This window comes from Bufo bufo, chromosome 2, assembly GCF_905171765.1.
Source record: "Bufo bufo chromosome 2, aBufBuf1.1, whole genome shotgun sequence".
NCBI classification, from domain to species: Eukaryota; Metazoa; Chordata; class Amphibia; order Anura; family Bufonidae; genus Bufo; species Bufo bufo.
The window spans coordinates 279,192,731-279,215,379 of NC_053390.1; the positions used below are offsets into that span (position 1 = coordinate 279,192,731).

The window sequence follows — 22,649 nt, forward strand, 5'->3', positions numbered from 1 at the left end:
GTGTACAACTGCCTTAACTGCTTACTGAAAAGTACACGTACATGTGACATACAAATACACGTAGAGAAGAAACATCACATCCAACAGGCTAATACACTGCATAAAACTACCAATAGATGCATATTTTACTGTAATCTAGTCCAAGATGGGTCAAAATCTTCATCACGGTGTACATTAACCCTGTACTGTGAAATCCCTGCCTGCATTTCCCCTTGCTCTGCGGGGCTCCCTCTGGTTTGACATCACTGGCCGCGTTGGAGACCGGATCCCCTTGCGTCATGTGACTATTTGTCACGACATAAGGGGACACGGTCAAAGCTAGGGCCAGTGAATGAATAGGTCCAGATCCAATCTGCAAAAAATGCGAATCAGATGCGGGCCAAAAATACCGTCATGCATGTGAAGCCTCAGACAGCACTGACCTAACCTTTCACCTGATGTTTTATGCAGTCATCTGCTATAGGCCTCATGCACACAAACGTATTTTCATTCCGCGTCCATTAGGTTTTATTTTGCGGACCGTATATGGAACCATTTTTTTTCAATGCAAAAAAAACGGAAGGTACTCCGTGTGCATTCCTTTTCTGTATGTCCGTATTTCTGTTCCGCAAAAAAATAGAACATGTCCTATTATTGCCTGTATTACGGACAAGGATAGGACTGTTCTATTAGGGGCTAGCTGTTCCGTTCCGCAAAATACGGAATGCACACGAATGTCATCCGTATTTTTTGCGGACCGTAAAATACATACGGTCGTGTGCATGGGGCCATACTTGCAGCTTGCACAAGCTTGACTGAAGCAGTGGTGAATGATTACTAGAAACTGCCTATGCTAGTAGAGCTTTGCTGCTAATGCTGTTGCATTCAACCAACATGTGCGCTGCACATACTCAGATGTACTGTGATCTGCAGGACTCTGATCTAGTGTCACAATTTACAGAGCATTCTGATTAGATTAAAGCCAGCGCTGATGGTCGGGGGGACATCCTCCCTCCATTCTGTCTGTCTTCTATGTTTAGAAGGCGTTCTATATGGAGAAGGAAGGAAAGAGATGTAAAAACATGCTGGAAAATCGCTTTCGTCAGTAGCAGAAATGTCTGCAACAAATTTGCCACGTGTATTCAGGGTGGTTTCACAAATAGCACTTTTTTTGAAAAACTCTGTGGGGGTCATTTACAAAGACTTCTATTATTACGGAAGGCAATACGGAATGCCTCTTATAGGATTCCGTGGTGCATGCCGTCATAGAATTCCGTTGTGGTCCGTGGTAGCGGAATCCATAACGGGATTCTTAGATAATCCGAACCTTGTATGCAGTTTGCTCAACACTAGTGTTGAGCGAACTTGTGTTTTAAGTTCGGCGTCTAAAGTTCGGGTTATCGAAGAATCGTGTTGTGGATTCCGCTACCATGGACCATAACGGAATTTAGAATCCATAACAGGATTCTTCGATAACCCGAACCCGAACTGTAGACGCCGAACTTAAAACACAAGTTCGCTCAACACTAACTAGAAGTCACTTACAAAGACCAGCTATTTACACCGGTCTTTGTTTTACCTCTGCTCTGCTGGTGGATTTGCCTAACCTGTGACGGGGTGTGTGCCTCATCATAAATTAGGAGCTCCTCTGGCATTACATGGGGGGAGAGTTATCAAACTGGTGTAAAGGAAAACTGACTCAGTTGCCCATAGTGACCAATCAGCTTTCACCCATGATTTTCCAAAGGAGCTCTGAAAAATGAAAGGTGGAATCTGATTGGTTGCTATGGGCAACTAAGCCAGTTTTCCTTTACACCACTTTGATAAATCTAGCCCCATGTACCTGAAGTAAAAACTACTCCAGCTCCTGACTAGAATAGTTTTGACTCCATGTTAGGCCCCTTTCACACGAGCGTGACGGATAGCGTCCGGATGCGTTCAGTGAAACTCGCACCATTTTGCAAGCAACTTCAGTCAGTTTTATCTGCGATTGCATTCAGTTCAGTTTTTTCCGCGCGGGTGCAATATGTTTTGATGTATTTTTCACGCGCGTGATAAAAAACTGAAGGTTTACAAACAACATCTCTTAGCAACAGTCAGTGAAAAACGCATCGCACTCGCACTTGCTTGCGGATACAATGCGTTTTTCACACAGCCCCATTCACTTCTATGGGTGAAAAATGCAGAACATAGAACATGCTGCGATTTCCATGCAACGCACAAGTGATGCGTGAAAAAAAACACTCATGTACACAGACCCATTGAAATGAATGGGTCCAGATTCAGTGCGGGTGCTATGTGTTCACATCACGCATTGCACCCGTGCGGAAAACTCGCTCGTGTGAAAGGGGCCTTAATGCTTGTTTTCAGGTGTAAATGAAATTTGCCAGCCCTCACCATTCCCAAGTGCCAAGAAAAGCTCAAAAACACCGGGACGGCAAAATATAGTTGCAAGGGAGTCGCAAAAAAGGGTCTTGCAACTTTCATTTTAACATAAAAAAAAACTGCCATAAAATGTTCAGAAATGCCCCCCTCATCACCTAGGAAGTATATACAGTGTAAAGGGTGCTACTCAGAATTTAGACTACACCTCAGGGTTTGGCTTGTTTTGTGGAACCAGAGATCTCAGCATGCCGCAGCTGAAGCCAGGCTGCTGGAAGTAGAGAGGGATGCGAGAGTAGATATAGGCGTTATTTTGAGATTTGGGAGGGGATCTGGGAGGAAATGTTGCTGCTGAGGAGGAGGAGGGGGTGGGAAATGCTGCCTGGAGTGTGGAAGAAGCAGGAGTGTAGTCTCTATTTACATAAGGACAGGTGGGGCTGGAGTATGACTGAGGGGTTCCTAAAACATTTGGCACTTTCCTGTTCCTCTGAGGGACTGGGTACAAAGGCTCAGTCAGCGCTGGGTGACATTACAGTCCCTGACTGTTCGTGGAGTGCACTCACAACTACTCCCATCTAGGAGCTGCTGCTATTAATCGCCAGGATTGTATTGCTCAAGCTGGCTGTCGGACAGAGGCGGTGAACTCCACCATTTACAGGTATCTTCTGTTATTTATTGCTGGGTAGGGTCAGACAGGTACAGATGTAGCAGAGCTGAGTTTGCCAGTGCTTTCCCATAGTACTGTGGGTAAAACCGGCATCAGAGTGTGCAAAGAGTAAGCGACAATTTTACCACAGTATAGACGTGTGTCCCTGCAGATTGAGGCTGGCATTTTACACAATCAGATTTTCTGATGCAGTTTTTGGGGCCAAAAAAAAATAAATCCACACTTCATTTTGGTTTTAAAAACCCCATGAGAAATTCTGAACATGAAACCCAGTCACTATGTAAGTAGACTCTGGCTACAAAGAGACACAAGGCTCATGCATGACCATACACATTACTATAAAGTAGGGATGAGCGAACTTGTGTTATTAAGTTCGATGTTCAAGTTATGGTCCGTGGTAGCGGAATCCATGACGGAATTCTTATGCTACTTTCACTCGCGTTTTGTGCAGATCCGTCATGGACGGATCCGTTCAGATAATGCGACCGTCTGCATCCGTTCAGAACGGATCCGTTTGTATTATCTGTAACATAGCCAAGACGGATCCGTCTTGAACACCATTGAAAGTCAATGGAGGACGGATCAGTTTTCTATTGTGGCAGATTGTGTCAGAGAAAACGGATCCGTCCCCATTGACTTACATTGTGTGCCAGGACGGATCCGTTTGGCTCAGTTTCGTCAGACGGACACCAAAGAGCTGCAAGCAGCGTTTTGGTGTCTGCCTCCACAGCGGAATGGTGACTGAACGGAGGCAAACTGATGCATTCTGAGCGGATCCTTTTCCATTCAGAATGCATTAGGGCAAAACTGATCCGTTTTGGACCGCTTGTGAGAGCCCTGAACGGATCTCACAAACGGAAAGCCAAAACGCCAGTGTGAAAGTAGCCTTAGATAACTCGAACCTTGTACGCCAAACTTGAAAACACAAGTTCGCTCATCCGTAGTACTAAGTTGATTTCATTCACCGGGTGAAATTTAACAAGGATCAGTTGTTTTAGTCGACCGATGACAGACTGGATGGAAGATCTTTCGTTCAAAGAAAGCTCATTCCTGGATGAAAGGGCTCTACGAAAGAATCTTCTCAGAAAGATCGTTCGTCCTTCACCCAGTTTCATTGAGCATTTATGGCTCGTGTGAAGGTAAGTCAGCGGGGGCCATTTACTAAAGACTAGAGTTTCACATGGCAGTCTTAGGGCTACATTCACGAGACTGGGGGAGAAAAACAGACGTAAAAAAAACGGAGAACGGTCCATTTGTAACTGCCATTTATTTTCATGGATGCCTTTTTGAAAAAAGACCATAAAAAAAAGTCCCCCTTGTATTGCATGGAGGCTGTTGGTCCATGAAAATGGACAAAATAAGATGTCCTATTTTTTTGGACGCCCATTATTCACAGCACATTATAAAATAGCCCTTTGAATAGACTGCAATGTTTCATGTGTGAATGTTAGTAAAAATCCTGCTGGAGGTAGGAGGCGCACACCTCTTAATAGGGTTGTCACATATTCTGCTGTCCGTCTGCCAGCTTGTATCTGGATGTCTCCTGTTTTTCACACAAGCACCATTCATTTCTTTGGGGCCGGAGCGGAGAGAAAAATGCACAATATAGAACATGCTGCGATTTATTTATTTATTTTCTTCTCTGAATGCAGAGATGGTGTGAAAAACGTACACCGGCCCATTGAATGAGTCCGGATTCAGTCCGGATGGTGTGCGCTTGCAACACGCATCGCATCTGGGTGGAAATTTAGCTTGTGTGAAAGAGGCCTAAGTGTACCTGCACACAATGCGGATTATGTGTGCTTTTTCTGCGCAGATCCTCATGCAGAAAAAATGCAGCGTACTACAGTACCAGCGAAGTGTGCGAGATGCGGATTTTGAAATCTGCAACATCTCAATTGTTGCATTTTTCTTGTGTGGATTTTATAGTTTTCAATGGAAGGGTGAGCTCTGCGGAAAGTCCGCATCAAATCCACAAAAGATATTGTGGATTTATGTGCATTTTTTTGTGAGGTTTTGGTGCAGATTTCTTGAGCATTTTCTGAACACAAATCTGCACTGTGTGAAGGTATCCCAAGGTTGCTTTCACACGTCAGTGATTATCATCAGTAAGGCCTCTTTAACTCGAGCGTGACGGATGGGCTCCGGATGCGTTCAGGGTGCGTTCAGTGAAACTTGCACCATTTTGGAAGCAACTTCAGTCATTTTTATCTGCGATTGCGTTGAGTTGTTCAGTTTTTTCCGCGCGGGTGCAATGCGTTTTGATGCGTTTTTCACGCGCATCATAAAAAAACTGAAGGTTTACAAACAACATCTCTTAGCAACCATCAGTGAAAAACGCATCCACACTTGCTTGCGGATGCAATGCGTTTTTCACTGAAGCCCCGTTCACTTCTATGGGGCCAGGGCTGCGTGAAAAAACGCAGAATATAGAACATGCTACGTTTTTCACGCAACGCAAAACTGATGCGTGAAAAAAAAATGCTCATGTACACAGACCCATTGAAATGAATGGGTCAGAATTTAGTGCGGGTGCAATGCGTTCACGTCACGCATTGCACCCGCGCGAAAAACTCGCTCGTGTGAAAGGGGCCTAAGGGTACTGACTAGGGATGAGCGAATCGACTTCGGATGAAACATCCGAAGTCGATTCACATAAAACTTCGTTAGAATACTGTACGGAGCACTGAGATGAGCCAAAGTTATTACTTTGCGCAGACTCGCGAGACTTCGGGCAATAACTTCAAAAATTTATTTCTACTGTTAAAAACCTTTTCTTGGAACTCTAGTTCGGTTCCAAGTGGTACCTTGGAACCGAACCAGAGTTCAGGAAAAGGTTCTTAACAATAGAAACCAGGAGTGGATTGAAAAAGTGGAGAAGTTGCATCTGTCCTTAAGGGCTCATTCATACGACTGTAGGCCACTAGTGCTGCTGACGTTAAATTGCGGTCTGCAATACACAGGCACAGACCCGCATCCAAAAGCCAGAATGTGTTGAGTGGACTTGTGTTTTCAAGTTTGGCGTACAAGGTTCAGGTTATCTAAGAATTCCATAATGGTCTCTGCTACCACGGACCATAACCCGAAGCCGAACCTTTTACGCCGAACTTTAAAAAACAAGTCTGCTCATCCTTAGGCCTCATGCACACGGCCGTTGTCCGGCCGTGGCCGTATTGCGGCCCGCAAACAGCGGATCCGTAATATGCGGGCACCGGCCGTGTGCTACCTGCATCATGGATGTGTGCTGCGGGGCGAAGACACGGAAGCACTACGGAGTGCTTCCGTGGTGTTTATGTCCGTGCCTCCGCACCGCAAACAATAGAACATGTTCTATTTTTTTGTGGTGCAGATGGATCATGGACCCATTCAAGGTGAATGGGTCTCGATCCGTCCCAGCCGCCGCACGGAACGGCCGCACAACGGCTGTGTGCATGAGGCCTTAGTGAGCACTCTAAGGTCTCATGCACATGCCCATAGTTTCTGTCTGCAAAAAAATGTGGATCGGATGCGGACCCATTCATTTCAATGAGGCCGCATAAGATGTGGACAGCACACATTCAGTTCTGCCGCCCGCAAAAAATAAAATAAAAAATAGGACGCCCTATTCTTGTCCATTTTGCGGACAAGGATAGGACATTTCTACAGATGTTAAAAAATATATGGTGGCATGCACCAGGTTTTCACTCGCAGTCGCTGACCAAAACACTGACGTGTGAATCAGACCTAAGGCCTCATTCAAATTTCCATGTCTGTTTGACTTCCGTGAAAAAATCTGTCCGTTTCATCCGGGAGGATGTTGTGTTCGGGCCCATCTGTTTTTGCCCTCCGTGCGTAATCCATATTCCACTGCTAATCTGAAAGTTAATCGAGCAGAGTATCTCCTATTAATGGTCAGTGAAAAAATGGACCAAACATGGTCACAACACTGATTTTTATCATGTCGTGTCCATGTTTTTTCACGGACCCATAGGGGCAGATTTATCAAAACTGGTGTAAAGGAAAACTGTCTTAGTTGCCCATAGCAACCAATCAGATTCCACCTTTCACTATCCAAAGGAGCTCTGAAAAAGGAAAGGTGGAATCTGATTGGTTGCTATGGGCATGTTTTGTCTGCATGTAGTATGTCTGTGATTTTTTTTTTTTCACTGACCCCCGGTCAGTAAAATAATACAGGTATGTGAAAAGACACATTAAAATCAATGGGTACATATGCTGTCCGCAGAAAACGTGGACAGCACACATCATTGAAAAACGGAAATGTGAACAAGGCCAAAGGATGAAGGCTCACAAATTTCAAAACCACTCTTAATGCGTTAGTAAGACAACTGGAAAAGGATTTAGGAAAACTGGAAAAGGATTTAGGAAAACTGGAAAAGGATTTAGGAAAACTGGAAAACGATTTAGGAAAACTAGAAGAATGGTCAGAACTCTGGAAACTGAAATTTAATGTGGATAAGTGCAAGATAATGCACCTGGGGCGTAAAAACCCAAGGGCAGAATATAGAATATTTGACACAGCCCTGACCTCAGTATCTGAGGAAAGGGATTTAGGAGTAATTATTTCAGAAGACTTAAAGGTGGGAAGACAATGTAATAGAGCAGCACGAAATGCCAGCAGAATGCTTGGATGTATAGGGAGAGGTATAAGCAGTAGAAAGAGTGAAGTGCTTATGCCGCTGTACAGAACACTGGTGAGACCTCACTTGGAGTATTGTGCGCAGTACTGGAGGCCATATCTCCAGAAGGATATAGATACTCTAGAGAGAGTTCAGAGAAGAGCTACTAAACTAGTACATGGATTGCAGGATAAAACTTACCAGGAAAGGTTAAAGGACCTTAACATGTATAGCTTGGAAGAAAGAAGAGACAGAGGGGATATGATAGAAACTTTTAAATACATAAAGGGAATCAACTCGGTAAAGGAAGAGAGCATATTTAAAAGAAGAAAAACTACCACAAGAGGACACAGTTTTAAATTAGAGGGGCAAAGGTTTAAAAGTAATATAAGGAAGTATTACTTTACTGAGAGAGTAGTGGATGCATGGAATAGCCTTCCTGCAGAAGTGGTAGCTGCAAATACAGTAAAGGGGTTTAAGCATGCATGGGATAGGCATAAGGCCATCCTTCATATAAGATAGGGCCGGGGGCTATCCATAGTATTCAGTATATTGGGCAGACTAGATGGGCCAAATGGTTCTTATCTGCCGACACATTCTATGTTTCTATGTTTCTATGATGGTCAGCCTTAGGCCTCATGCACACGGCCATTGCTCGGCCATTCCATGGAGGCACGGAGAGTAACCCCACGGAAGCACTCCGTAGTGCTTACGTGGGGTTCTGTGCCTTTGTTCCGCACATCACCTTCCGGATTGCGGACCTATTCAAGTGAATGGATCCGCATCCGTAATGCGGTAAACACAGCGCCGGTGCCTGCATATTGTGGACCCGCTGTTTGCGGGCAGCAATACGAGCCACGGCTGGTAACATCCGTATGCATGAGGCCTTACTATAACAAGGATTATGAGGAATTTTTCTCACTATTTTCACACTAAAAACTTCCACTTCTTGGTTGCTAGAGAGATGGTTCCATCACTATGGGAGAATAAAAATTCAGTATTCAATAATACAAGAAACAATATTTTCCAGTTTTCTTCACCCTACCGTGGGGATTCGCTCTGGTAGTTAGGATAAGCTGGCGCAGTACAGAGGCAAAATACAAGCTCGTAATTGAAACTTCAGTGTTTATTCACACATGGTGCCAAAAACAAAACGTCACTTTTGCAGTGTTGGTGTTACTTCACACCCAATGGCAAGTTGATATAACAAAAAGTCACCTTGGTGGCAGTTCTGCCTCAGAAAGTCCAAATACAGGCTTTAGGCGGCCTGTTCCCCCTGACACATGGGTCTCAGCTCTCCAGCACAGACCTCAGATCCCAGCACACGGACATGGCTTCTGAGCCCAGCTGCCTATTTAACCACCTCCGGACCGCTGTACGCAGATTCGCGTTCCGGAGGTGGCAGCGCTGCGCACAATCACGCATATACGCGTCATCTCGCGAGACGCGAGATTTCGCTCAAAGCCGGCCCGCGCATGCGCATCGCGGGCCGGCAAAATTAAAAGAACAAGTTCGTCACCAGCCTGCCAGCAACGATCATTGGCTGGCAGGCTGGCGATTTTCAAAAAATCCAATCACAAGTCATATAACAGATCATATTAGTAAATATGATCTGTTATATGGCTTGTCTGCTCCTGTGCTGGTCCTTTTCGTCGGTTGGATCCAGCACAGGAGCAGACTGAACTGTGAGTACACCAACACTACACCTTAGCCCCAGATCACCCCCCTGCACCCCAATTAACCCTTTGATCACCCCTTTGATCGCCCCTGTCAATCACTAGTGAAAGGAAAAAAAGTGATCAGTGTAAACTGTCACTTTTTTTTTTTCACTGGTATTGGCTGTTAGGTTTTAGGGATAGTTTAGGCCCCTTGGTTAGGTAGTTAGCGTCAGTTAGCGCCCACCCCACCGCACCGCAGTCACTTTTATTCGCTGTTTAGCGTATCGCTAATCAGCATTTGTACTTTTATAGTATCTGTAAGTGATCAAAACTGATCACGGTCAGATCTATAATAGTATTAGTGTCACCTTAGCTCGCCCTCCACCCAAAACGCAGTGTTTGCCCGATCAGGCCTGATCGGTCGCCCACACGTGCGTTCACCCACGCCCGCCCCACCGCAGTGACAAAAAATATATATTTTTTTGATCACTGCACATTCATTTTGCACGCACTGCGGCGATAAAAAAATCAGTTTTGATATTTTTTATCAACCGCAGCGGCCTCTGGTACTTCGCTAGCCTCCCCTTTGTAAGACAGGTTTGCTTTTTTTCTTGGGTAGTCTCAGGGAATACCCCTAAATTTAGTAGTCCAAAATGTCAAACAGGCGGTATTCTTCTGAAGAGGCCTACAGGATTCTGACCCAGTCGGATGAGGAGTGGGAACCCTCATCTGATGAATCTAGCGGGTCAGAATATGAACCTGTGGAAAGCAGTGGCTCTCTGACCCAAAGTTCGGACGAGGAGGTGGAGGTCCCTGGCAGCACCAGGCGTACCCGGCCCCGTGTCGCTAGACCACAGGTTACGCAGGATCCGCTTCAAGAGCAGCAGAGTGGGGCTGTCGCTGCCGGATCACGTGGTGAGGCATACACCAGCAGCGCAGCCCTCCCTGGACCTAGTACCAGCACTGCCGTACAACATGGTGACGTGGCGAGCACCAGAAGGGCAGTTGAAGCTGGTACGGTGGCACGTGCAGTAGTTACCCCGTCGCAGCCACCGCACAGACAGGCCCGTAGAGCCCCTAGAATCCCTGAGGTGCTGGCAAACCCTGATTGGCAGTCACCAACTTCAGCCGCACCTGTAGTTCCCCCTTTCACCGCCCAGTCTGGAGTTCGGGTTGAGACGGCTCAAATCGGTTCGGCCCTGGGATTTTTTGAGCTGTTCTTGACTGCGGAGCTCTTGGACTTAGTCGTGGCAGAGACAAACTGGTATGCCACACAATTTATATCCGCCAACCCGGGAAGCTTTTATGCCCAGCCTTTCCGGTGGAAACCAGTCCAAGTTTCTGTAAAAAATGACCTGTGACATCCGAAAGGTGCTCTTTGGAATATGGGCCCCTTTGCCCACCTAGGCTGCAAAAAAGTGTCACACATCTGGTATCTCCGTACTCAGGAGAAGGTGGGGAATGTGTTTTGGGGTGTCATTTTACATATACCCATGCTGGGTGAGAGAAATATCTTGGCAAAAGACAACTTTTCCCATTTTTTTATACAAAGTTGGCATTTGACCAAGATATTTATCTCACCCAGCATGGGTATATGTAAAAAGACACCCCAAAACACATTCCTCAACTTCTCCTGAATACAGAGATACCAGATGTGTGACACTTTTTTGCAGCCTAGGTGGGCAAAGGGGCCCATATTCCAAAGAGCACCTTTCGGATTTCACAGGTCATTTTTTACAGAATTTGATTTCAAACTCCTTACCACACATTTGGGCCCCTAGAATGCCAGGGCAGTATAACTACCCCACAAGTGACCCCATTTTGGAAAGAAGAGACCCCAAGGTATTTCGTGATGGGCATAGTGAGTTCATGGAAGTTTTTATTTTTTGTCACAAGTTAGTGGAATATGAGACTTTGTAAGAAAAAAAAAAAAAATCATCATTTTCCGCTAACTTGTGACAAAAAATAAAAAGTTCTATGAACTCACTATGCCCATCAGCGAATACCTTAGGGTGTGTACTTTCCGAAATGGGGTCATTTGTGGGGTGTTTGTACTGTCTGGGCATTGTAGAACCTCAGGAAACATGACAGGTGCTCAGAAAGTCAGAGCTGCTTCAAAAAGCGGAAATTCACATTTTTGTACCATAGTTTGTAAACGCTATAACTTTTACCCAAACCATTTTTTTTTTACCCAAACATTTTTTTTTTATCAAAGACATGTAGAACAATAAATTTAGAGCAAAATTTCTATATGGATCTCGTTTTTTTTTGCAAAATTTTACAACTGAAAGTGAAAAATGTCATTTTTTTGCAAAAAAATCGTTAAATTTCGATTAATAACAAAAAAAGTAAAAATGTGGCAATGAAATACCACCAAATGAAAGCTCTATTAGTGAGAAGAAAAGGAGGTAAAATTCATTTGGGTGGTAAGTTGCATGACCGAGCAATAAACGGTGAAAGTAGTGTAGGTCAGAAGTGTAAAAAGTGGCCTGGTCTTTCAGGGTGTTTAAGCACTGGGGGCTGAGGTGGTTAAGGACAGCCAGGTGCTGCTAAAACCCGGACCGGCACTTAAAATCCGGTCCGGTATTTGGCTTCACCTGGCTGTAAATCAGCCCAGCAGCACATGCTGGGAGGAAAATACCTGTTTTCCCAGACCAAACCTCTCACTGTGTCACAATACCGGAACGGCGTTCCGCCACCTTTTGGCAGGCTGCGATGTATCAGCGGGGAGGGACTGGGAGGAGGAGCTGGGGGCCGGTGCGTTCACTGTGCTCCGGCCCCGCCGCTCCAGTACAGTTATAAAATGTGTAATTCAATTAATAATGATTCATGCTGCCCCCTCTGTAGTATAACATTCAATATATCCTACTCACAGGGCTACTGTTATATTGTAATGCACGCCGGCCTGGCAGACGAGCGGTAGAGTGACTGACGTCATGTGCCTGCCCGGCCTACTTTATGAATGAAGCAGGCGGCGCAGGCACGTGATGTCAGTCAGTCACGCTGCCGCTCGTCTGCCCGGCCGGCCTGCATTACGATATAACAGTAGCCCTGTGAGTAGGATATATTGAATGTTATACTACAGAGGGGGCAGCATGAATCATTATTAATTGAATTACACATTTTATAACTGTACTGGAGCGGCAATGGGGGGTCTGTGGATGACACTGTTAAGGGGTGGGGGGGGGTCTGTGGGTGGCACTGTTATGGGGTGGGGGGGGGTCTGTGGATGGCACTGTTATGGGGTGGGGGGGGTCTGTGGATGGCACTGTTATGGGGTGGGGGGGGTCTGTGGATGGCACTGTTATGGGGTGGGGGGGGGTCTGTGGATGGCACTGTTATGGGGTGGGGGGGGTCTGTGGATGGCACTGTTATGGGGTGGGGGGGGGTCTGTGGATGGCACTGTTAAGGGTGGGGTCTGTGGATGGCACTGCTATGGGGTGGGGGGGGGGTCTGTGGATGGCACTGTTATAGGGTGGGGGGGGGGTCTGTGGATGGCACTGTTATAGGGTGGGGGGGGGTCTGTGGATGGCACTGTTATAGGGTGGGGGGGGGTCTGTGGATGGCACTGTTATAGGGGGGGGGGGGGGTCTGTGGATGGCACTGTTATAGTGCCATCCACAGATCCTCCACCCCATAACAGTGCCATCCCCATCTGGGGGGTTTCTTTGCTGGGCTGGACTTTTATAGCCCCCCAAATTTTACTTGCATCCCTGTTCTCTAAAGGGGCGGTTTTAGGGGGCGGTCCTAGGGGTGGGTAGGGGGCGGTCCTAGGGGTGGGTAGGGGGCGGTCCTAGGGGTGGGTAGGGGGCGTGGCCAGGGGAGGGGGGGTGAGTTCCACCACCTTTTCTCTGAGAAAAAAAGCCCTGCATATGACCATTGCTTGTGGGAAGGATCTTTCTCAATACTTAGTCGTGTACGAGCAAAAATGAATGAGCTTGGTGTCAGCAAGACCAGAAACACATTTTCCAAGCTGTGAGCTGTCTGCTTTGCTCTCCATGAGGTATTATGGGTAGAAATTGCACAGTATAATTACTCACATCCAATGTGTTGAGGAGCAATATATTTCATTGTTTTAATATTAGATTGTTTGTATTTAAACTATAGCTTTTCCTGGAAGTATTATGTTATTGAGACATTTTGCAAGTCCCAACAGGTATTAGACACGTCATCGTAATCCACTTCTTTTACACGCAATATAAATTGCATCACTTAACTGATGTAAAGGAAATGTCTTAAGGGTATATTAGTCGGGCAGATTTTCTGCCTGAAAATCGCTAATGAGCGTTCCTAAGAATGCTTGTTAGCGATCCTCTGTCATGAACAAGCAAGCATGTTAAAAGTTCCTGATGAATGAGCGTTTGCTCGTTCATCTTGTAATCGGCGGCAGTATCACTGCCAGATCGTTAGTGAGCGTTCATACAAGCGTTCATTAACGATTGTCTTAACGATAATCTGCCCGTGTATTAGGGTCTTAAAGTGTTCTGAGAAGTGGAGCCAATTATTTGGCTTAGTGGCCAGTGAGAAAACTGCAGGATTTTATGTTTTTTGTTTAAATATACAGTGGATATTAACATGAAAATTAAAAAAAAATATATCAAAAGTTCTTTAAAAATAACTTAAACATAAAAACATGATTTAAACAATAGGTCATTTTCTGATGATACATTTCCTTTAAACGATCATTCAAGGTTAAATTAAAACCGGATGTACAATCATTTTGGTTGAAATCATGTAGTTTGATTAGCTTTAGCAACAAAGCACACAATATGGTGCATCTCACCAGAGCCGGCAGAGACCTCAGTGTCACGATTAGGCATTAGCCAGGTGGCACAAATGCTTCCGTATCATGAAGCTACATGTCCACAGGGTATGTGGGCAAAAAAGTCCAGCACTCACTTTAAACTTTTATTAAAATCCATTGGTCGGCAATGGGTCCGCTTACACATTTCACACTACACAGCTTGAGTGAGCTCCCTTATAAGACAACATATGTGTTTGTTCATGTAATTGCTTGCCTTTTCCCTATCTAATACACACCGAATGCTAAGACAGGGAGATGCCTGTTTACTCATGCAGTGCCCCCCATTGCCTCACATAGACCATTGCCTCACATAGAACAGGCATTATCTGTATAAAACATTCTTGAATATATTTGTGGGCTGTCAAAACTATTTTCTAATATACATCTAGAAATATTTCTAAAGTAAACAGACTATACTAGCAAAATACTATGATGGCCCTGGAAAAGTAGACATTCCCTAATAGTGTTGTAGAAGAGTTTCAGCTGTACACCAAGGCAGATGGAGAAATGTTATTTGTGCAGAGATCCCGGGTGGGAAGAGCCAGAGGAAGGGAGTGGCAATAATGGTGGTGGTACTCACAGTGGCAGTCCTCACTCTAGCGCTCCCTAGGCCATGCAGGTACACCCTAGTTTTGGGGCTCTTGTCTGGTTGTAGGTGGATTTTGGGTAAAGGGATCTAAATGCTTCTGGCTTGACAAAGGCTCTTCAGCTGAAATGCTGCATCTGGAATAAACCTCAACAGAAGGACGTGCTGTCTCTAGTGTTCCTTTTTATTTTTTTCACGTGGATTATCCGATTATCATGGGGAAGCTTACCACTTTCACAGGAGATGTGCACCCATCACCTGCTTACAAGGTGTGCTGTCCACCCCCTACATTTCTAGGTCTTGAATACGATGCTGTAGCAATGAGGCCGGTTTCGAAGATAATACGGTAGATGGAACCCTTTACTGAAAATCTCGGCACAAATACACACTGGCAGAGGTAGGCACAGTTCTTATTAAATGCAGTGACCCAGCGGATCACCGCAAAAAGGTTAAAGTCATCAAAGAGCAGGTGCTAACGAATGTTGAGATTTATTGTTAAAGTACTCAATTCCTGATGCGCTATGTATTCCTAGTAGTTGACTATGGGCAGCAGTTAGTTAAAACTGGCAGTCTTAGTGCGGTTGCCTGGGTGAGGGGCTGGTCCCACCCCTGGTTAGTGAGTCTTTGCTGAACAGGTCTAGAGTGCATGTGTGAACTCCTGAAAAGTAAGCTTAAAGAGAACCCTGGTCCAGGGAATCTCTATCCTTGAGATTGAAACTGTCAGAGATTAACTGAACTGAAAGACTACCCCTGAGAGAAAGAGAACAGACATTTTATATGGTTGAGAACCACTTTCAAGGCCATGCTGGAAAGAGAGTAATTTACTCATTTATGGCAAATTACTTTACTGCTTGTGGAAAGGGCATATTGCTTTGGTGCCCACCACACTTTTGAAATGGACTGTCCATCTGGATCTGAGTTCTGCAGCAGCCTGGGCTTTGCAGAAAGAGGTAATTAGAATGTTATGGCATGCCTCTGTTTTTTTGGGAAGATTTCAAAGTGTGTTTAGAGTGAGACTTAAGGAAGATTACTACCAATGTTGCTGCTGCTTATACACAGTTATTGGGACAACTCCCATCATCTATTCCGTAAAGAGAGACTTTATTTATTCTAGCCTGATTGGCCTGGTCATTGCCTCCCCTATCAATCTGCCAGTCCTCGCACCCTGCCTACCATCCATAATCAAGGGCACCCAAGCCACTACCAGGCAGGAGACGCTAAAAGTCCAGGGTGAACTTTCATACCCTTACATTATGCAGCTGCTGAACAGGCTGTGGGCTTTGCTGCTGAAGTCTCAACTGGATGTGCTGCTGTGTCTTCCGGTACAGCTGCAACAACATTGGGCAGCTGAACAGGAACACAAAGGAGCACATCCGGTTGATATTCAGCGGAAGAGCCCACAACCAATGCAGTGCAGCGGTTACATGATCACAGCACAGAAGGTGGAATCGGCGGTGTGATAAAAGGGTGAGTACTGATGAAAGTCTCTTCCACTGGCTAGCTGACACAGAATTTAGGTAAATTCTGAAGAATGTTTATGATGTAGGGTTCCATTGACTGGACACCTACCTTATGTGCAATATACTCGAATCGCACACATGTAGCTGAATATAGAGTGTGTCTGTGACTTTATTATAACCCTCAGCCATGGTTCCTGAGATCTTGTCTCTCTGACTATAATGCTATGTAGAGTGCACAAAACCCTTTCACATTTCTTTCAGGTCCTGGAAATCTGACACTACATCCTAAGGAAAGGTTCATTCAGATCCATGGCCGTTGGGTTTGTTATTTTACATTTTTAGCAATCTGTCAGTGGCAGAAACGGGGTTTGAGCCCTTGCATTCTGGAAATCGGCAGTGTCTGAGATCACGGGTTCCACCAATACGATCTTCTCACATTTATCTACTGGGTGAGATTTATCAAAACTGGCGCAAAGGACAGCTGGCCTTAGCTGCCCTTAGTAACAATTCACATTCTAACTTTCATTTTTCAGAAGGGATCAATATGATTTTCTTACTAAAGCTGTTTTTTTTTTTTGCACCAGTTTTGATAACCCCCCCCCCCCCCCCCCCCACTGAGTTTTTGGGAGAAAACATTACTGTGTTGTTTTTTTTTGCCAAATCCAGAAGTGGATCCAGCAAGAAGAAGAGTAAGTGGCTTATAGTTCCAATTACTTTCAAATTCACTTCGGGTTTTGACTCCTAAATGTGCGTCAAAACTGCAGTGTTTTTCTGAAACCGCCCCTATATAGTAGATTGCTTGGGTTGGATATCTGCTGTAGGATAATCAGTCTACGCAGTTCTAGTTGTGACAGTGGATTTCCTCTTTGAGTTTTTGAATGGGCTATCAGCCAACTGATATCTTTGCACAATTACGCAATGTAATCATGTGACGCTTGGTAATTGTGTGTAGTCAGACATGGTTCCAGTGTATCTATTCTGCATATACTGAATGAAGAGCATGCTATGTGCTAACGTGGTTTCCATGTCACACTTTGGACACTTTTAATCCGGTTTACATAAAATTGATCCTTGCCAAGTCGCCTTTGCTGAATAACTAATGCCTGCGCACACTATGTGAATTGTGCTCCATTTTTGTCCATTTTCAACCAATCCTTGGTATAAGAGAAACTACATACATATTGATTACCTTACGGCCCTGATTCATCAAGACCGTCGTCTGCCATGCCAACCTTGATGGGGCATCATAAATTACATGGCTCCTCTGGCAATTTGTTCGCTGGAATGAAATCTACGACAGCTCAGAGCTGCTGTGGATTTCAGTCATTATTTATGCCAGTTTCCAGTTAAGTAATTGTGGCCTTAAAGGGGTTGTCTCTCTTCAGTAAATGGCATTTATCATGTAGACAAAGTTAATACATTGCACTTACATGGTGTCACGGTCCCTCCCATGACAGAGGTGAGAAGATCGGAGAGACTGGCGGCACGTGAGGGTATCTGACAGTCTCTCTGTGTTCTCCTTTCAGTGCTGTGTTTGGTAATGACCACACCTCTTGTCTGGTGCAGCTGGTGGTCATTACTGAGGCTATTTAGTTCTGACTCACACTGCTTACCTTGCAGTTGATATTTCCTGCTGGAGTTGGTTGAGCTGGTGTGTTGTTCCTTTGGATCGCCTGCTCCTCCATTCTGCTTTAAGCTAAGTGCATTTTGTCTTGCATTTAGTTTTTTTGCGTGTGTGTGTGTGTGTAGTTGTCTAGGCGTCTAGGCCATAGGGAGACGCTGATTCCTTCATCTGGGAAGGAACCAGTAGTCTCATTCCCTGCCACCATTCATAGGGCCTTCCAGGGTCTTCAGGGACTAGGTTCCGGTGTATGAGTATTTCCACCTTCAGGGTCTACTCATACTGGCAGGAGTCAGGGAGAGGTCTAGGGATTCCTAGGAGGTCACCATCCCTCACTTAGCTTTGAGGCCTAGACTCCGGTTTATTCCTTCTGTGTGTCATTTAGAGTTATACCCTCCCATTACCTGTGACACATGGCAGCTGAATGGAGCAGAGCAAGCATGTGTGACTGCCAGGCCACTGAAACAAGAGAACATACAGCCCCCGTTCAGGACCACAGAGGTTTGACCCCTGCCCATCAGACACTTCTCTATCCTGTGGTTAGGGGATAAGTCTTTGTCATGGGACAAACCCTTTAAAAGGGGATGTCTCACTTCAGCAAATTACATTTTTGTCATGTAGAGGAAGTGAATACAAGGCACTTACTAATGTATTGTGATTGTCCATATTGCCTCCTTTGCTGCCTGGATTCATTTTTCCATCGCATTATACACAGCTTATTTCCAGGGGTTACGGCCACCCTGCGATCCAGCAGTGGTGGCTGTGATTGCACTCTATAAGAAAAAGCGCCAGCCTTTCTGGCGGCCTTGACCATGGGAGCTCGCCTAGACATGTATGCGCAGTAGATCCTGTTCCAGCAACCTCATATCTACACTGCAGCGGTGGCCGTATTCCCTGAGAACGCGCAGTGTATAATGCGATGGAAAAATGAATGGAGCCAGCAAAGGAAGCAATATGGACAATCACAGTACATTAGTAAGTGCCTTGTATTAACTTTCTCTACATGATAAATGTTATTTACTGAAGTCAGACAACCCCTTTTAAAGGGGTTGTCCCATGACCAAGACTTGTCATATATCCTGTGGTTAGGGAATAAGTGTCTGATCAACAGGGATCCGACCTCTTTGTCCCTGAACGGGTGCTCTATGTTCTCTCGCTTCTGTGGCCTGGCAGTCATGCATGCTCGCTCTGCTCTTGTGCCACTACTAGAGCAATGGTGCAGGGGCAAGGTTGTCAGGGCCAGATGAGATGTCTGGCTTTGTCAATCAAGCAATGGTGGGTGCAGAACCGATTTGCTCATCTCTATAAGGCAAGTACAAGCGTTCGGCTACCTCCAACAGTCTGAAAGAGTTGAATGGAGAGGCAGCACACATGCATCACTGCCTCTCCATTAAAATGGGAACACCTTCTTGTCGTCAGCGGCAGCCACAGCAGTAGGACCCCTACTAACCAGACACTTGTCCTGTAGATTGGAGATAAATCTTTCTCATAGGACAGACAGAGGTTATTTATTAGTGCAGTCAGTGCCCCTTTAAAACATGGACGATATGCATGTTAATATTCTCAGTGTACAGTTGTGAAGGCCTGATACATGTCACGCTGTGATTTCTGTCTATACTTTAAGAAATACTTGAAGAAATTGCTAGATATACATGTGAGTGGCAGTCTTCTTTTTCTTCCTCTATTTGCATCTTTGCTGTAATTATACCTTTCTGTACGCTATTGGTGCAGAGTATAATCACAGCATGACGAACATGAGAAATGACAAGGTGAAACAATGCTACGCTAACCAGACCATGAGTTTTAATTACAGTTAACCATTTGTTGCTGCCTGAAAGTTATGACACAACTGGCGCACTGAAAATCATTAACTCTTTAAGTGATGGGAAGAATTATTTTCTATTTTTGCTGTGACTTTGTTGCAAATCACTATCCCTATGGTATATATTTCACACTCTATTCATGATGAACTAGTTGTAGGATAGATTATACTGTAATGGTATATAATAGCTGCCACGTAGTAAAATACGTGCTGTTAATCCTGTCCTGCAGTTCTTCTTGTGGTGATCTTAAAGAGACTGGTTTCTGCACAATTGGGCAACAACAACAAAAAAAATCCTCCCCGCTCCCCCCTCCAAATTACTATGAAAAAATATTTATTCGAAGTGTGTGACATGCATTTGACACATGCTGTTGCAACTCCCCTCTGGGTAAGAGCTGTGAGGAGGATGGGAGTGGTAGTGGTGGCAGTGTAATAGCGGCTGGGGGTGCTACTATTGTGTCCTTGAGATGCTGCAATTTGCAAGGCTATGTAATGGTACATGTGAAATACACAACATGTCGTTTTAACCAGGGGAGATAATGGCCAGCTGTAGGAAGGTTAACCACCCTGTGCCATCCGTCTTGGTAGGAGTGGGATGATCTGACTTCTATCCAAGAGGGGAAAGTCCAGTGTAGTGAGGCAGTCTAGGGGAGTGCTAGGAGGAGAGGGGATGAGAGAGGTCCTGTAACGATGGTGGGGGTGTTGGGAAGTATCTCGTAGAGCACTCACTTCCATGAACCATATTGAAGTTCAGGATCCAGATATCCCTCTCCTGCCAGAAAGACAGCTGACTACAGCCTCAAGTAAAGCCCTGAGATTCCAGACAGGACCTGGACAGCAGTGTGATCAGCCATAGACACTACTGCAAGGTAGGGTTGCCCACCTGGCCGGTAACTCGCTGGCCAAGCCGGTAATTTAGTGCCGCTGTTGGTGCCGGTAATTTTATTTTTTTCTATTGGCAATAATAATTGCTGGTATTTTCCTATAAGGATGGCTACTAATGAGCGCTTCGATTATGAAGAGCTCATTAGTACAACCTTTAGCTCTCGGCCCCTCCCCCACTTGTGTTAAGAAGAAGAAAAAAAAAACTCGCCTCATCCATTTGATCGAGCCGTGGTGAACACTCGCTGATCACTGAAAGCTCAGAACAGGACCTATGAGATGTCATCACGCTGGAGCGCAAGTCCTGTCCTGAGCTTCCAGTCAGCAGGGAGTGTTGACAACAGCGCGATCAATTGATTTTTTTCTTTGCACAAGCAGAGAAGGGGGCTGGGGGTACTAATGGGGGCTTTAGTAATTCTGGGGGGCACTAATGGGAGCATTACTATTACTGGGGCACTAATAGGGGCGCTAATGAGGGCTTTATTAATTCTGGGGGGCACTAATTGGGGCGTTAATATTACTGGGCGCACTAATGGGGGCATTATTAATTTTGGGGAGCACTAATTGGGGCACTAATATGGGCATTATTAATTCTGGAGGGCACTAATTGGGGCATTAATATTATTGCGGGCACTAATGTAGGCATTAATTCTGGGGGGGGCCCTAATTGGGGCATTAATATTACTGGGGTGCACTAATGGGGGCATTATTAATTCTGGAGGGCACTAATTGGGGCATTAATATTACTGGGGGGCACTAATGGGGGCATTATTAATACCTTGTGTTAAGCAATGCCACACAACCACACCCCCTTTGGGTTGTGGCTTAACTTGGCCAGTATTTTTTGTTGGGAAAGGTGGCAACCCTACTGCATGGTGAGGGACAACAGCCAAGACACCCATCATCAAACAAATCATTAGGCCAGGATCACCTAACTGCAGAACTGCAGCCATCCAACCTGCCACCATACTGCCTCGGGTGGTACTAGAGAAGAATTGCACTAAAACCTGCTGCTACTGTATAGATTTCAACTTATACGTTGCACTTAGTAAAAGGGACCATGTTAGGTTCAACTCTGGCCTCATTCTTCAGTGATAGAACTTTCACTGCAGAAAAGTCCAGGGAGTGACAGCCTGAGGTAGGACACCATGACACTACATCATCACATCAGGGCCACTACCACTCCTATCTTCTACACCGGCTCCCACAAGGGCTCGCTGCACACACCCTGAGCCTTTTGGGGACTCCTGCCTGGTGATAGTTGGGGTGCCCTTGATGCTGTATGGTTGGCAGGGCCGGGTCAGCGAAAAGTTAATAGAGTCAATGACCAGGCCTCTTTGGTGGCAGTAAATAAAATCTCTTTACTTCATAAAAGTCCACTGGTTGATCATGTACATTTAACTCCTCAGATGCCATGGTCAAATGTGGTTAAAGACTGGGAGCACACACTCTTAGCCATGTTCAGGCTCCCCCCGGCAAGGATCGTGACAGGAGGCTGTTGCACATTAGTTCCTATGAAGCCCCTACCTCTGGCAGGGCTCCATAGGAACATGTGGGGTCATTTATCAAACCAGTGTAAAGTAGAACTGGCTTAGTTGCCCATAGCAACCAATCAGATTCCACCTTTCATTTTTGACGGCTCCTTTGGAAAATGAAAGGAGGAATCTGATTGTTTGCTATGGTCAAGTATTTACACCGTATTGATAAATGACCCAGTAGTGTAATCCTCATAGATTCCAATGCAAATGCATTGCAGTTTATGACAGAATAGTTGCCTATGGGAAATATTAAATAGTTTTAAAAAAGAAAAGAAAAATTAAGTTTTTTTAAAATAAAACAATTATAACAATTGAAATCACCCCCATTCTTCAAAATTAAAATACATAAACAAATTAAAAAAAATAAACATCATGGGCATCATCGCATGCGAAAATGCCCATGCTATTAAAATAAAAAAATATTTATTCCATATGGCGAAATGGAAAAAAAAGTAAAAATGGCCAATGATCAAAATGTCATACACATGATATCAATGAAAAGTACAGATCACCCGGCACAAAATGGACCCTCACACGGCTCTGTACACATAAAAAAAATAAAAATTGTGGGGTCAGAATATGGCGATGCAAAGAAAAAATTAGTTTTTTTCCAAAGTTTTTATTTTTTTCAGTA

General features: G+C 45.0%; 1 protein-coding gene across 1 annotated transcript in view; it reads left to right on the forward strand.

The window, feature by feature from the left end:
• Positions 1-2,754: 2,754 nt before the first annotated feature.
• Positions 2,755-22,649, forward strand: part of TRPV4 (transient receptor potential cation channel subfamily V member 4) — a 110,511-nt gene continuing 90,616 nt past the window's right edge. The window contains exon 1 of the mRNA XM_040416586.1: positions 2,755-3,019. The gene's annotated coding sequence lies outside the window, so the exon portion shown is untranslated. The remainder of the gene's footprint in view (positions 3,020-22,649) is intronic.